Source organism: Anolis carolinensis, chromosome 2, assembly GCF_035594765.1.
Source record: "Anolis carolinensis isolate JA03-04 chromosome 2, rAnoCar3.1.pri, whole genome shotgun sequence".
NCBI classification, from domain to species: domain Eukaryota; kingdom Metazoa; phylum Chordata; class Lepidosauria; order Squamata; family Dactyloidae; genus Anolis; species Anolis carolinensis.
The window spans coordinates 9,695,869-9,711,569 of record NC_085842.1 but is presented as its reverse complement, the minus strand read 5'-3'; the positions used below and the strand labels follow the sequence as shown (position 1 = coordinate 9,711,569).

The window sequence follows — 15,701 nt, the reverse complement described above, 5'->3', positions numbered from 1 at the left end:
CTCTGCCCTCAGGCCTTCCTTCCTCCCTCCCTCCCTTCCTTCCTTCCTTCTTCTCGGCCTTTGGGAGGGAGCGGCCTGTCTGTCTGTCTGTCTGTCTGTCCAGGGACTCTGCGGCCTGCTCTCTCCTCTGCGCATGCGTCCTCTCTCTCTCTCCCCCCCCCCCTCCAGAAGACTGTGACGCGCTCTTGGTGGGGCTGCCCCTGAAGAAGGCTGTTTTCATGTTTGTCTTGTTACGCATTTTCAATGGTCTCCTGAGGCTTTCATGCCAAGCTGCTTTGAGTCCCTTTTGGGGAGATCAAGCGGGGTATAAATATCCCAACAAACAACCACGAGCAGTTTTGGTTCTTGGCCAATGGACAGAGCAGTTCAAGCCCAACCTTCACCCTCAGTCTTCCATTCAATGTGGCTTTGTTTTTATAGGCATTCAAGGCGTCAGATGGTGCCCTTGTTGTCAGCCGCCCTCAATGATGTAAATACATCTCTCCCTCAAACGGATATACAGCAGAGTCTCACTTATCCAACAGAAACGGGCCGGCAGAATGTTGGATAAGCGAATATGTTGGATAATAAGGAGGCACTAAGGAAAAGCCTATTAAACATCAAATGAGGTTATGATTTTACAAATGAAGCACCAAAACATCATGTTAGACAACAAATTTGACAGAAAAAGTAGTTCAATACGCAGTAATGCTATGTAGTAATTACTGTATTTACGAATTTAGCACCAAAATATCACGATGTATTGAAAACATTGACGACAAAAATGCGTTGGATAATCCAGAATGTTGGATAATGATGTAAATTTAGAGCAACGGGAAGAGCCAGGGAGGCAGTTCCATCTTGTCTCCTGTGCCAAAGTGACAGTGAAGGAGCAGACCTGATCGTTGGTCTAAAAAATGGAAAAGCAGTTGGATCGGAGTTAATTATCCCGGAGATTCTGACATCGGATCCTGAGTGGTGGACTCTCTTCTTGGTGGCAGTCTTCACCATCATTAACAACACGGGCATCCTACCAAACCACTGGCAATTTGCCATTATAGTTCCAATCTACAGAAAAGGTGACCCTCCCGATCCTTCCAATTACTGGCCAATTAGCCTTCTATCGGTAATTGGAAAGCTTTCTGCAAAATTCCTATTAATAAAGTTGCAGACCAGGCTGGACCAGAACAAAACCATCAGCCCTGAGCAAACGAGTCCGTAAGGATAAATCCGCCTTGGATCACTGCTTCGTACTTTCTCAAATACTCCACGTGTTACTGCATTACTCCCAGTTTTTAATCTCTCTTATCTTGACATCCATTGCTTAAACTACTAAAAAGAATCCCCCCAAAAGTTGATCTGTCTTCTATATTATTGTCCATTATTTTTAAATCTAGTAGTCCTGCCTTTCTTCTTCGGTCATCTTCTTGTATTTGATCTTGGTTCAATTGCTTGTCTTTTCTTTTCAGTATTTATACCCCGCCCTTCTCGCCCCGAAGGGGACTCAGAGCGGCTTACAGAACACGCATACGGCAAACATTCAGTGCCTGATTCTACAATTAACAAGGACAGACAACGCAGACACAGGTAAAAACAACTTTTCCCATCTTATTTTCGGCATCTTGGAAGCTGTGCTCAACACTGGACATGGGGGGAGGGGGGGCTGTCACTTCATCTTCCATGTTGAGGAGCTTCTTCCCGATCAGTGTCCTTAAGGGCATCTTTATTACCTCCCCACTGAAAGCAGTACCTATTTATCTACTCACATTTCTGCTTTCGACCTGCTTGGTGGGCAGGTGAGCTGTGGCTATTTAAAATTGAAATAGACTGAACACATTCCAATTCCAATTAACAAGTTAAAAGATGACACGATGTAACAAGTGACACAAGGTAAATGACAATATAACAAAATTTGAAAAATGTTCTGCTCCTGGTTTGAAAGTATTGTTTCCTGTTTTATTGTGCATTCCTTACTTGGAAAGGAGTTGCTCTACTCCGGAAACTTGGTTTTGTGGCTGCCACAAAGGAGTGAGAATTGAATTGGTTGAGACCTGGTGATGAGGAATTTATTGAAAAACCAGAGCAAAATGTGCTACAGCAGGATGTCCCTCCCGCAGAAACCAAGTTTTTGGGTTTGAGAAACTTTTCCCATGTTTTTGTGATGGAATCCATTAGGAAATGGCATTTCTTAAGTTCTTCTTGATTGTTCCTGGCAACTTGCTCCTTTTTAAAGAAAACGGTGGTTTCGTTGTATTTATTACCAAATGAATTTTAGAAGATTATTAGTCAAATCTGTTTGTTAGTAAGTTAGTGTTATACGTACACGAATTAATAGATACCATTATCCTTCACCCCCCTTTCCCGCTACACAGCCTTTCTATGAACTAATGTCTCTTACATGAGGGGTTTGTCCATATTATTTAAAACAGATATAAAACAATCATCTGGTAAAGCACCACATTTTAAAATCTCATTCTTCTTGATCTCTTGTTCAGCCCATTTTGTCTTTTTTTATCTTCCGATCAGCGTTTTTAGTTCCAACTACTCATAGTTTTTTGGACTTCTCCTTTCTTTAATATCTGCTTTCACTACGTCCTGTTTTCACCATTCAAGAATATAATCTCGCTCATTCTTGTTTAAAGGCATTGTGGTCTCTTTCTTGGCCTTTGTTTCCTGTGCAGCATTCAGCATTTGCTTCAGAGGTCTGAACAACCTGTGTCTCCTTGTATACTCCAACTCTTTTTGAAGAGATTTGGTTTGGCCTCTTCTTCTGGCCCCAGATCTCTTCTGTGGTATCTCCCAATTTAATTGGAGGCTTCTCTTGTTCCACCTATAATAATAATAATAATAAACAACTTTATTTTTATATCCCGCCCCATCTCCCCGAAGGGACTCGGGGTGGCTCACAACAGGAACAAGCCCGAAACAACAACACAACATATTTGACAGAAACTTAAAACATTCCAACGATACACAAAATAAAATATGGACAATACATTAAAATCCAAGCAGATAAAATCAGAGTAATTAAAAGCAAACCAGTGGGGACAGGTTTCATAAAATGGTGTATCATGGAAATAAGTAACTGCGATAAAGTGCCATACGCTTTTAAAACATAAAGAAGTATTCTAATAACAGCTCTATTGGGCGTATTTATTCAAATGCGCTCCGGAACAACCATGTTTTCAATTCCCGGCGGAAAATGGGCAGGGAAGGAGCTAACCTGATTTCCTTAGGGAGAGAGTTCCAGAGCCGGGGGGCCACTGCCAAGAAGGCCCTCTCTCTCCCTCGTCCCCACCAGCCGCATTTGAGACAAAGGCAGGAGCGAGAGGAGAGCCTCCCCGGATGACCTTAGTTGACCGTTCTCTGTAACTAGCTCCTGTGATTAATCTGGCTGCTTATCTCTGAATCAACTGAAGTTTCCGAACCGTCTTCAAGGGCAGCCCCACGTAGAGTGCATTGCAGTAATCCAACCTGGAGGTGACTAAGGCGTGGACCACCATGGCCAAGTCAGACTTCACGAGGTACGGTCGCAGCTGGCGCACAAGCTTTAACTGTGTGAAGGCCCTCCCGGCCACCGCTGACACCTGAGCATCAAGTGTCAGCGCTGAGTCCAGGAGGACCGCCAAGCTGCGGACCTGCGTCTTAAGGGGGAGTGCGACCCCGTCGAGCGCAGGTCGCACCCTATGCCCCGATGGGCCGCACGATTGACCTGGAGGACCTCTGTCTTGTCAGGATTAAGTTTCAGCTTATTCACCCTCATCCAGTCCATCACAGCCGCCAGGCATCAGTCAAGGATCTGAGGGGCTTCCTTGGATTTTGGTGGAAAGGAATAGTAGAGTTGAGTGTCATCTGTATAGGGATGGCACCCAACTCCAAAACTCTGGATGACCTCTCCCAGCGGTTTCATGTAGATGTTAAAAAAGTATGGGAGACAGAATAGAACCTTGCGGGACCCCACAGGTCAAAGGCCAGGGGTCCGAGCAGGAGTCTCCCAGCTTCACCAACTGGGAACGGCCCTCCAGGAAGGAGCGGAGCCATTGCAAAGCAACGCCCCCAATACCCATTCCGGAGAGCCGTCCCAGAAGGATACCATGGTCGATGGTATCGAAAGCCGCTGAGATGTCCAAGAGAACCAGCAGGGTCACACTCCACCTGTCAAGTTCTCTGCGGAGGTCATCCACCAAGGCGACCAAAGCCGTCTCCGTACCATGACTGGGTCTGAACCCAGACTGTAATGGATCCAGATAATCGGTCTCTGTCAGGAACCCCTGGAGCTGCGAGGCGACCACCTGCTCCAGAACCTTGCCCAAAAAGGGAAGGTTCGAAATTGGCCGGTAGTTGTTAAGAAATTTGGTCTTCGGACCGAAGTAATCTCTGGGGTTGGTAGGGGGATAAGCGGGCCCTCAGGTACGCCAGCCCCAAACCATGTAAGGCCTTAAAGGTTAGTACCAGTATCTTGAAAGTAATCCGGTACTCAATTGGTAGCCAGTGCAGCTGTTGTAGAATTGGGGTGATACGCCACCTCGCTGGCACCCTGGCAAGAAGACGAGCCGCCGCGTTTTGCACCAGCTTCAGTTTCCGGATCACTGACAGAGGAAGGCCAATGTAGAGGGCTTTACAGTAGCCGAGCCTCAAGATGACCGTCGCCTGGATCACCGTCGCCAGGTCGTTCCTAGAAAGTTAGGGAGCCAGTCGCCTAGCCTGACGTAGATGGAAAAACGCAGATCTGCTCACAGCAGAGACCTGGGCCTCCATTGTGAGCAGAGGGTCCAATAAGACACAAAGACTTTTTACAGAAGATGACGGACGTAGTGTCTCGCCATCCAGGGTAGGCAGCTGCATCTCCCCCCCACCCGGACGGCCCAGCCAAAGGATCTCTGTCTTCGCTGGATTCACCCTCAACCTGCTGGCACGCAACCATCCAGAAACGGCCTCAAGGCACTGATGGAAACTATCGGGTACGGAATCCGGCCGGCCCTCCATCCTCAGAATGTGTGTCATCAGCGTACTGGTGGCACTCGAGCCCAAAGCTCCGCACCAGTCGGGCAAGCGGTCGCATATAGATGTTAAATAATAGAGGAGAGAGAATAGCCCCCTGTGGGACCCCACAAGTTAGCGGAGACCTCTCGGAAACCAGGTGGTGGGTCAATAGATTGTGATCGACTGTATCAAATGCTGCTGTGAGATCCAATAACACAAGCAGCGCTGATCCGCCTTGATCCCTTTGGCAGCGAAGCTGATCTGTGATGGCAACTAGCACAGTCTCCGTCCCATGCCCCCTACGGAAGCCGGACTGAAAGGGATCAAGTCCGGCTGTGTGATTGAGAAACTGCTGCAACTGTTCCGCTGCTGCCCTCTCAACCACCTTGCCCAGAAACGGAAGATTCGAGACTGGGCGGTAGCTAGGGGGAACCGAACGATCCAAGTCTGGTTTCTTCAGCAGCGGAGATACCATCGCCTCTTTTGAACCCTCTGGAAAAACTCCTTGCTCAAGGGAGCTATTTATTATATTCAACAGAGGTTCACGTAATCCCTCCAGGCAAGATCTTACTAGCCAGGAGGGACACGGATCGAGGGAGCAGGTGGTCGGCCTAGTTGCAGTCATCTGGTGGCACAAGCTATACCTGGTACTACCCAGATGACAGTCAGAAGCATCATCTTTAGCACATAATTTTAGTTCGAGCCACAACATTGTCTCCTGTGCAAAAGCAAACTTTTGCCTTTATTTTTCCTTCATTTACAATGTAATGTCTTCCTGTCCTTGTTGCCTTTCTATGAATCCGCTGCAGTTTGCCAATGTCCTTTCTAAAATGGACTGAACTGAGCAGAACTGGGCAGGAATCATGTCTCCCACCCAAGGGTGCTGTTGGAGTGCAGAAGGATCTGGAGGGCAGCAGGATGCCCACTCACCCTGGGGGTCTATCCATCTGTCTCCTCTATACCGCCTTCTCTCATGTACTGCTGCTAGGCTGAGTGCCTTCCACCCTGTGCTTCTGCATCGCTATCTCTGTTTTTGTGGCATCAGTGTAGAAGTTTGCATTTTCCTTGGTTTTTCTCTTTGCCTTGGTTCTGCCTGAAGTTACATACCTTTGTGGTATAGGTTTTGTAAGAATGCAGTATGTCAAGGAACTTTGTGGCCTAATGTGCTCTCAGTGTCTCCAGGCGCCTTGCTTTAGAAACGTGGGGCAGGGATCACGCTGCAGGGAAAGAGAGGATCAGGAAAATATCTCTCCCCCAAGTTGGAGGAAGTATTTTTCTCCCAAGACTGATCACTTGGGATAGTCTGTCCATACAGATGGCCACTCAGGTTTTGAGTGGAGATGTGAAGAAGCGGGATCTAGGTAGGAAATGCTTTGCATCGTTAGCCCCTTCCCGTGTTGACCATATTATTAGAGGCCTTCCTTTACCAAGGTTGGATTAGACACAGGATCTTAGGCCGCTATCCCCTTTGCAGGGATTGTTCTTTGTTGGGCAAGTGTTAAAGTGCTTCTCAGCAGGCAACGGGCTCTTACCAGTTGGGCCAGTCTTTCTCCCCTCTTCCCCTGTGATTGCTACAGCAGTAGGCTATTGTTCTTCATGTTCAATGAGATCTTTCTGTACTCTGCTCCTGATAAGATTTTCTTCTTATTCATCTCGCAGGTAACCTCTAAACGAACCTTATGAAGAAAACATTGCCCTTTGTCTTACGTCTGAAATGAAAGTACGCAGGATTAACAAGAACAAGAAATGAATTGGAGAAATTATATTTCAAGCTACATACCTTTGAATGTAAGGAAAGGAAGGATTCTGCTGTAAAAAGAGGGGTTGGTAAAGAGAAAATAAGGCTACAGCAATACAGAGACTGGGAAGAGGAAATGTCCTATTCAGGAGTCCATATCTGTGAACTTCAGGCATAATATTAGAATAATAAATGTTAAAAAATGGAAAATTCATTGTCAAAATCACACAGGGGAGAAGCGACATAATTGTGGCTTTATTTTGATTATATGGTACCCTAGTAGACTGAATGATCACTACTAGAGTCCTTTTCAGCTGAATCGCTCAATAAAGACTCCTTGGCGGATTTTCCTTCAACTTTGGCGGACCTTCTTCATTTCGGCTTCAGGTTGTATTGCGGCTCATATTTTCCTATTGGCTCCGCCAAGGTCCGTTCTCTCAGGACCGGATCGGCTCTCTCCTTAAGGGCCCGATCCCCTAAAACGCGGTCGACAACATCGGTAGTGGAAAGGATGGGAAGAGAAGAGAAAAAGGAAGGAAGGGCAAGAGAAAAGAAGACAAAGGAAGAGAAGGAAGGAAGGGCAAGAGAAAAGAAGGCAAAGGAAAATATGGGAAGAGAAGAGAAAAAGGAAGGAAGGACAAGAGAAAAGAAGGGAAGAGAAGGGAAGGAAGGAAGGACAAGAGAAAAGAAGACAAAGGAATATATGGGAAGAGAAGAGAAAAAGGAAGGAAGGACAAGAGAAAAGAAGACAAGGGAAGGGAAGGGAAGGGGAAGAGAAAATAAGGCAAAGGAATATATGGGAGGAGAAGAGAAAAAGGAAGGAAGGGCAAGAGAAAAGAAGACAAAGGAAGAGAAGGGAAGGAAGGGGAAGAGAAAATAAGGCAAAGGAAAATATGGGAAGAGAAGAGAATAAGGAAGGAAGGGCAAGAGAAAAGAAGACAAAGGAAGAGAAGGGAAGGGAGGAAGGGGAAGAGAAAATGAGGCAAATGAAAATTTGGGAAGAGAAGAGAGAAAGGAAGGAAGGACAAGAGAAAAGAAGACAAAGGAAGGGAAGGAAGGGGAAGAGAAAATAAGGCAAAGGAAAATATGGGAAGAGAAGAGAATAAGGAAGGAAGGGCAAGAGAAAAGAAGACAAAGGAAGGGAAGGGAAGGAAGGAAGGGGAAGAGAAAATGAGGCAAAGGAAAATTTGGGAAGAGAAGAGAGAAAGGAAGGAAGGACAAGAGAAAAGAAGACAAAGGAAGGGAAGGAAGGGGAAGAGAAAATAAGGCAAAGGAAAATATGGGAAGAGAAGAGAATAAGGAAGGAAGGGCAAGAGAAAAGAAGACAAAGGAAGGGAAGGGAAGGAAGGAAGGGGAAGAGAAAATGAGGCAAAGGAAAATTTGGGAAGAGAAGAGAGAAAGGAAGGAAGGACAAGAGAAAAGAAGACAAAGGAAGGGAAGGAAGGGGAAGAGAAAATAAGGCAAAGGAAAATATGGGAAGAGAAGAGAGAAAGGAAGGAAGGACAAGAGAAAAGAAGACAAAGGAAGGGAAGGAAGGAAGGAAGGGGAAGAGAAAATAAGGCAAAGGAAAATATGGGAAGAGAAGAGAAAAAGGAAGGAAGGACAAGAGAAAAGAAGACAAAGGAAGGGAAGGAAGGAAGGGGAAGAGAAAATAAGGCAAAGGAAAATATGGGAAGAGAAGAGAATAAGGAAGGAAGGGCAAGAGAAAAGAAGACAAAGGAAGGGAAGGGAAGGAAGGAAGGGGAAGAGAAAATGAGGCAAATGAAAATATGGGAAGAGAAGAGAAAAAGGGAGGAAGGACAAGACAAAAGAAGACAAAGGAAGGGAAGGAAGGAAGGAAGGGCAAGAGAAAAGAAGACAAAAGGAAGGGAAGGGAAGGAAGGAAGGGGAAGAGAAAATAAGGCAAAGGAAAATATGGGAAGAGAAGAGAATAAGGAAGGAAGGGCAAGAGAAAAGAAGACAAAGGAAGGGAAGGAAGGAAGGGGAAGAGAAAATAAGGCAAATGAAAATATGGGAAGAGAAGAGAAAAAGGAAGGAAGGACAAGACAAAAGAAGAAAAAGGAAGGGAAGGAAGGAAGGAAGGGCAAGAGAAAAGAAGACAAAGGAAGGGAAGGAAGGAAGGAAGGGGAAGAGAAAATAAGGCAAAGGAAAATATGGGAAGAGAAGAGAAAAAGGTAGGAAGGACAAGACAAAAGAAGACAAAGGAAGGGAAGGGAAGGAAGGAAGGGGAAGAGAAAATGAGGCAAATGAAAATATGGGAAGAGAAGAGAAAAAGGAAGGAAGGACAAGACAAAAGAAGACAAAGGAAGGGAAGGAAGGAAGGAAGGGCAAGAGAAAAGAAGACAAAGGAAGGGAAGGAAGGAAGGAAGGGGAAGAGAAAATAAGGCAAAGGAAAATATGGGAAGAGAAGAGAAAAAGGTAGGAAGGACAAGACAAAAGAAGACAAAGGAAGGGAAGGAAGGAAGGGGGAGAGAAAATAAGGCAAAGGAAAATATGGGAAGAGAAGAGAATAAGGAAGGAAGGGCAAGAGAAAAGAAGACAAAGGAAGGGGAGGGAAGGAAGGAAGGGGAAGAGAAAATAAGGCAAAGGAAAATATGGGAAGAGAAGAGAAAAAGGAAGGAAGGACAAGACAAAAGAAGACAAAGGAAGGGAAGGAAGGAAGGGCAAGAGAAAAGAAGGCAAAGGAAAATATGGGAAGAGAAGAGAAAAAGGAAGGAAGGACAAGAGAAAAGAAGGGAAGAGAAGGGAAGGAAGGAAGGGGAAGAGAAAATAAGGCAAAGGAAAATATGGGAAGAGAAGAGAATAAGGAAGGAAGGGCAAGAGAAAAGAAGACAAAGGAAGAGAAGGGAAGGGAGGAAGGGGAAGAGAAAATGAGGCAAATGAAAATTTGGGAAGAGAAGAGAGAAAGGAAGGAAGGACAAGAGAAAAGAAGACAAAGGAAGGGAAGGAAGGGGAAGAGAAAATAAGGCAAAGGAAAATATGGGAAGAGAAGAGAATAAGGAAGGAAGGGCAAGAGAAAAGAAGACAAAGGAAGGGAAGGGAAGGAAGGAAGGGGAAGAGAAAATGAGGCAAAGGAAAATTTGGGAAGAGAAGAGAGAAAGGAAGGAAGGACAAGAGAAAAGAAGACAAAGGAAGGGAAGGAAGGGGAAGAGAAAATAAGGCAAAGGAAAATATGGGAAGAGAAGAGAATAAGGAAGGAAGGGCAAGAGAAAAGAAGACAAAGGAAGGGAAGGGAAGGAAGGAAGGGGAAGAGAAAATGAGGCAAAGGAAAATTTGGGAAGAGAAGAGAGAAAGGAAGGAAGGACAAGAGAAAAGAAGACAAAGGAAGGGAAGGAAGGGGAAGAGAAAATAAGGCAAAGGAAAATATGGGAAGAGAAGAGAGAAAGGAAGGAAGGACAAGAGAAAAGAAGACAAAGGAAGGGAAGGAAGGAAGGAAGGGGAAGAGAAAATAAGGCAAAGGAAAATATGGGAAGAGAAGAGAAAAAGGAAGGAAGGACAAGAGAAAAGAAGACAAAGGAAGGGAAGGAAGGAAGGGGAAGAGAAAATAAGGCAAAGGAAAATATGGGAAGAGAAGAGAATAAGGAAGGAAGGGCAAGAGAAAAGAAGACAAAGGAAGGGAAGGGAAGGAAGGAAGGGGAAGAGAAAATGAGGCAAATGAAAATATGGGAAGAGAAGAGAAAAAGGGAGGAAGGACAAGACAAAAGAAGACAAAGGAAGGGAAGGAAGGAAGGAAGGGCAAGAGAAAAGAAGACAAAAGGAAGGGAAGGGAAGGAAGGAAGGGGAAGAGAAAATAAGGCAAAGGAAAATATGGGAAGAGAAGAGAATAAGGAAGGAAGGGCAAGAGAAAAGAAGACAAAGGAAGGGAAGGAAGGAAGGGGAAGAGAAAATAAGGCAAATGAAAATATGGGAAGAGAAGAGAAAAAGGAAGGAAGGACAAGACAAAAGAAGAAAAAGGAAGGGAAGGAAGGAAGGAAGGGCAAGAGAAAAGAAGACAAAGGAAGGGAAGGAAGGAAGGAAGGGGAAGAGAAAATAAGGCAAAGGAAAATATGGGAAGAGAAGAGAAAAAGGTAGGAAGGACAAGACAAAAGAAGACAAAGGAAGGGAAGGGAAGGAAGGAAGGGGAAGAGAAAATGAGGCAAATGAAAATATGGGAAGAGAAGAGAAAAAGGAAGGAAGGACAAGACAAAAGAAGACAAAGGAAGGGAAGGAAGGAAGGAAGGGCAAGAGAAAAGAAGACAAAGGAAGGGAAGGAAGGAAGGAAGGGGAAGAGAAAATAAGGCAAAGGAAAATATGGGAAGAGAAGAGAAAAAGGTAGGAAGGACAAGACAAAAGAAGACAAAGGAAGGGAAGGAAGGAAGGGGGAGAGAAAATAAGGCAAAGGAAAATATGGGAAGAGAAGAGAATAAGGAAGGAAGGGCAAGAGAAAAGAAGACAAAGGAAGGGGAGGGAAGGAAGGAAGGGGAAGAGAAAATAAGGCAAAGGAAAATATGGGAAGAGAAGAGAAAAAGGAAGGAAGGACAAGACAAAAGAAGACAAAGGAAGGGAAGGAAGGAAGGGCAAGAGAAAAGAAGGCAAAGGAAAATATGGGAAGAGAAGAGAAAAAGGAAGGAAGGACAAGAGAAAAGAAGGGAAGAGAAGGGAAGGAAGGAAGGGGAAGAGAAAATAAGGCAAAGGAAAATATGGGAAGAGAAGAGAATAAGGAAGGAAGGGCAAGAGAAAAGAAGACAAAGGAAGGGGAGGGAAGGAAGGAAGGGGAAGAGAAAATAAGGCAAAGGAAAATATGGGAAGAGAAGAGAAAAAGGAAGGAAGGACAAGACAAAAGAAGACAAAGGAAGGGAAGGAAGGAAGGGCAAGAGAAAAGAAGGCAAAGGAAAATATGGGAAGAGAAGAGAAAAAGGTAGGAAGGACAAGACAAAAGAAGACAAAGGAAGGGAAGGAAGGAAGGGCAAGAGAAAAGAAGGCAAAGGAAAATATGGGAAGAGAAGAGAAAAAGGAAGGAAGGACAAGAGAAAAGAAGGGAAGAGAAGGGAAGGAAGGAAGGGGAAGAGAAAATAAGGCAAAGGAAAATATGGGAAGAGAAGAGAATAAGGAAGGAAGGTAACCTCTAAACGAACCTTATGAAGAAAACATTGCCCTTTGTCTTACGTCTGAAATGAAAGTACGCAGGATTAACAAGAACAAGAAATGAATTGGAGAAATTATATTTCAAGCTACATACCTTTAAATGTAAGGAAAGGAAGGATTCTGCTGTAAAAAGAGGGGTTGGTAAAGAGAAAATAAGGCTACAGCAATACAGAGACTGGGAAGAGGAAATGTCCTATTCAGGAGTCCATATCTGTGAACTTCAGGCATAATATTAGAATAATAAATGTTAAAAAATGGAAAATTCATTGTCAAAATCACACACAGGGGAGAAGCGACATAATTGTAAGGACTGTGGGAAATGTTTCATTGAGAGAAGTTCTCTTGCTAAACATCAACGAACTCACACAGGAGAGAAGCCATATAAATGTGTGGAATGTGGAAAGAGCTTCAGTCAGAGTGGAAATCTACGCACCCATCAAAGGACTCACACAGGGGAGAAGCCACATACATGCATGGAATGTGGAAAGAGCTTCAGTAAGAGTGGAAATCTACGCACCCATCAAAGGACTCACACAGGGGAGAAGCCATATAAATGCATGGAATGTGGAAAGAGCTTCAGTCGGAGTGACTATCTACGTTCCCATCAAAGGACGCACACAGGAGAGAAGCCACATACATGCAGGGAATGTGGAAAGAGATTCAGTGAGAGTGGACATCTGCGTATCCATCAAAGGATGCACACAGGAGAGAGGCCACATACATGCATGGAATGTGGAAAGAGCTTCAGTGAGAGTGGAAATCTACGCACCCATCAAAGGACTCACACAGGGGAGAAGCCACATACATGCATGGAATGTGGAAACAGCTTCAGTCAGAGTGGACATCTGCGTATCCATCAAAAGAGTCACACAGGGGAGAAGCCACATAAATGCATGGAATGTGGAAAGAACTTCAGTAACAGTTCGAATCTTCGTACCCATCAAAAGATTCACACAGGAGAGAAGCCACATAAATAGGACAAGTGCAAAGAAGCCAGAATGGTTGTCCAAAGAACTTCTAACGACTATGACTCAAAAGAGACATGAACAGGAAGTGGAAGGGGAAGAAATCACAAAATCATATAACCATAGAGTTGGAAGAGACCTCATGGGACATCTAGTCCAACCCCCTGCCAAGAAGCAGGAAATTCCATTCAAAGCACCCCGGACAGATGGCCATCCAGCCTCTGCTTAAAAGCCTCCAAAGAAGGTTCCACAGCTGAACTGCTCTCACAGTGAGGAAGTTCTTCCTTATGTTCAGGTGGAATCCCCTTTCCTGTAGTTTGAAGCCATTATTCTGCATCCTAGTTTGCAGAGCAGCAGACAACAAGCTTTCTCCCTCCTCCTTATGGGATTTTGGCCTGCATAAATAGGGGCAGAGTGTCTAGATCCAGGGAAGTCATGGCACCCCTCTATTCTGCCTTGGTCAGACCACTTTACCTGGAATCACACTGTGTCTAATTCTGGGCACTGCAATTGAAAGGAGACGTTGAAAAGCTGGAAGGTGTCCAGAGGAGGGTGACTAAAATGATCAAGGGTCTGGAGAACAAGCCCTATGGGGAGCGGCTTAAAGAGCTGGGCATGTTTAGCCTGCAGAAGAGTAGGCTGAGAGAAGAATGAATAAATGCATGTACAAGTATATATGAAAATATCAATCTGGGTTTGTAAAAGGAAGACAAATGTCACGTTTGATAGGAAGAGTATTAAACAAAATATGTGTGTCTCAAGAGAGGAAGTTAAAAGTGGGGATACTAGCATTAGATATATTTAATGCTTTGATTGTGTAGCATGGCAGATAATAAGTGAGATTATGAATTAATTTGGAATGGGAAGTAGAATAAAAGGATGATTAGAACCATTTTATTTGCTATGGTGATAGAATTATGTGCAAACGCCATCCAAAAAGGTAAGAATGTAGAAGGTGTAGGAATAAAGGAAAAGCAGAAGGTGAGCTTATTTGCTGATGACACATTGTTATTGATTAAATATCTGGGTAGGTCAAATGAATAGGAGAGAGGATCATTGAAAGATATTTGGGAAAACAGTGGGTTTATATTATACAAAGAAAGAAGAAAAAGACTTTATAGAACAGAGCCATACGGGAATTAGAATCAAGAACATATTAATATACCTGGGTGTAAGTATAACAAAGGACTTAAAAGAAATAGAAGAGGCAAATGTAGTAGCACTGAGAAAAATAGTTCGAAAAAATTAATACACATCTATCTTGGTTTGGAAAGACAGCAATACTAAAAATGAAAATGCTTCTGAGGATAAACTTTATACTTACATATACCTTATATTTATAATGCCATTTCAGATTACAGAAGAAGAGTTGAATACATTATTTCTTTGCAACATTTCTACCCCACCTTTCTCCACCCCAAAGGAGACTCATTTGGACAAATGATAAATACTGTAATGGCAGTCAAAGAAATTGACGAAACAAGTTACAGAACAGATCTCAAAAAGAAGAAGGATTAGCGCTTCCTCATATGAAAAAATATTATAAAGCAAACAGACTGAGATTGGTTATACAAGGAATGATGAAAAGGAGGATGTAGAATAGTTAATAATGGATTCAGGAAAAGTGGAAGAAAAAATTCAGAATAGGTTTTAAAATAGTTTATGAGAAAAAAAATAAGGTAAACTGGGAACCCAATGTTGAGTAATGCATTAGAAATATGGAACAAATACAGGAGAAAGTTAATAACAGATGGCTCCATAATAACCCCAATTATAATGGAAAAGACATTTCCAAAAAATAAAATATATATATGATGGATAAAAAAATTAAGGGGAAAAACTTAGATAAAATAGGGGATTGGCCAAAGGTTGGAATGAAGAAAGAAAAGATTAGGAACATAAAAATTTGAAAGGAATATCCAGTAAAATTTCTAAAATATTAATCGAAAAAAACAAAGCAAAAGTAAAGAATAACACCTTCAAGAAGATTTGGAAAGAAGATATAGGAATGAAAATCAATGAAACAGAGGGGTTACAATTATGGGGACAAAGACACTTGAAAAATATATCCATATGTGTTAAAGAAAATTATTATTTAGTTGATATGGAAATGGTACCTCACACCCATAAGAATAGGAAATATAAATAAAAACTACTCAAACAATTGCTGGAGAGGATGCCAAGAATCGGGAACATACATACATATGTGGTGGCAGTGTCAATATGTAAATAATTTCTGGGGAAAAGTATTAAGAGAGATAGAAGATACAATGAACATTCAAATAGAAAGAAGTCTTAGCATGGCTTTATTCTCATTATATAATAATAAACAGTTGGAAAAAGAGGACAAAGATGCGATAACAAACGCATTAACAATTGCAAGACAGCTTATAGCAAGGAATTGGAAAAGGGAAATAAATATAGAGATAGAAGAATGGTATAAGGAAGTATGGAAACTGGGAAGAAATGATAGGTTGACGTGGAGAGGGATTTAGAAACAAAGTGGTTGTGATGATGTCTGGAGAAAATGTATTGGAAGAGGATTCACAAAGAAAGAGGGAATTACCTCCTCAAGAGGGAATGAAAAGGAATTTTGGACAGATGATAAATAAAAAAAGTGACTTGGGGGAGGGTAAGAAATCTGTATAAGCGTGAAAATAACAGTAGATGCCAAATGTTAATGTATTGTAGATTGTACTGAATATAATGTGGCTGCTGTAAAAGGATGTACGAATTTTTTTTAAAATAAATAAATAAATGTATTTGTAATTTGTATAAATATGCATTTGTTTTTCTTTCTTGTCTTTGAATATAAATTATTTTTAAAAACAGATTATGATGTAGCAGCTATAAAAGCCAATGTGATTCCAGGCTGTCCCGATAGGAGGATTCTGTCTATATCCAAGGAAGTC

The 15,701-nt window shown here is 42.9% G+C and overlaps 1 protein-coding gene across 1 annotated transcript in view; it reads right to left on the bottom strand.

Annotated features, from left to right (window-relative positions):
- The window catches only part of LOC107983763 (zinc finger protein 239-like), a 284,070-nt gene that overhangs the window by 93,134 nt on the left and 175,235 nt on the right, over positions 1 to 15,701 (bottom strand). The window lies entirely within an intron of this gene.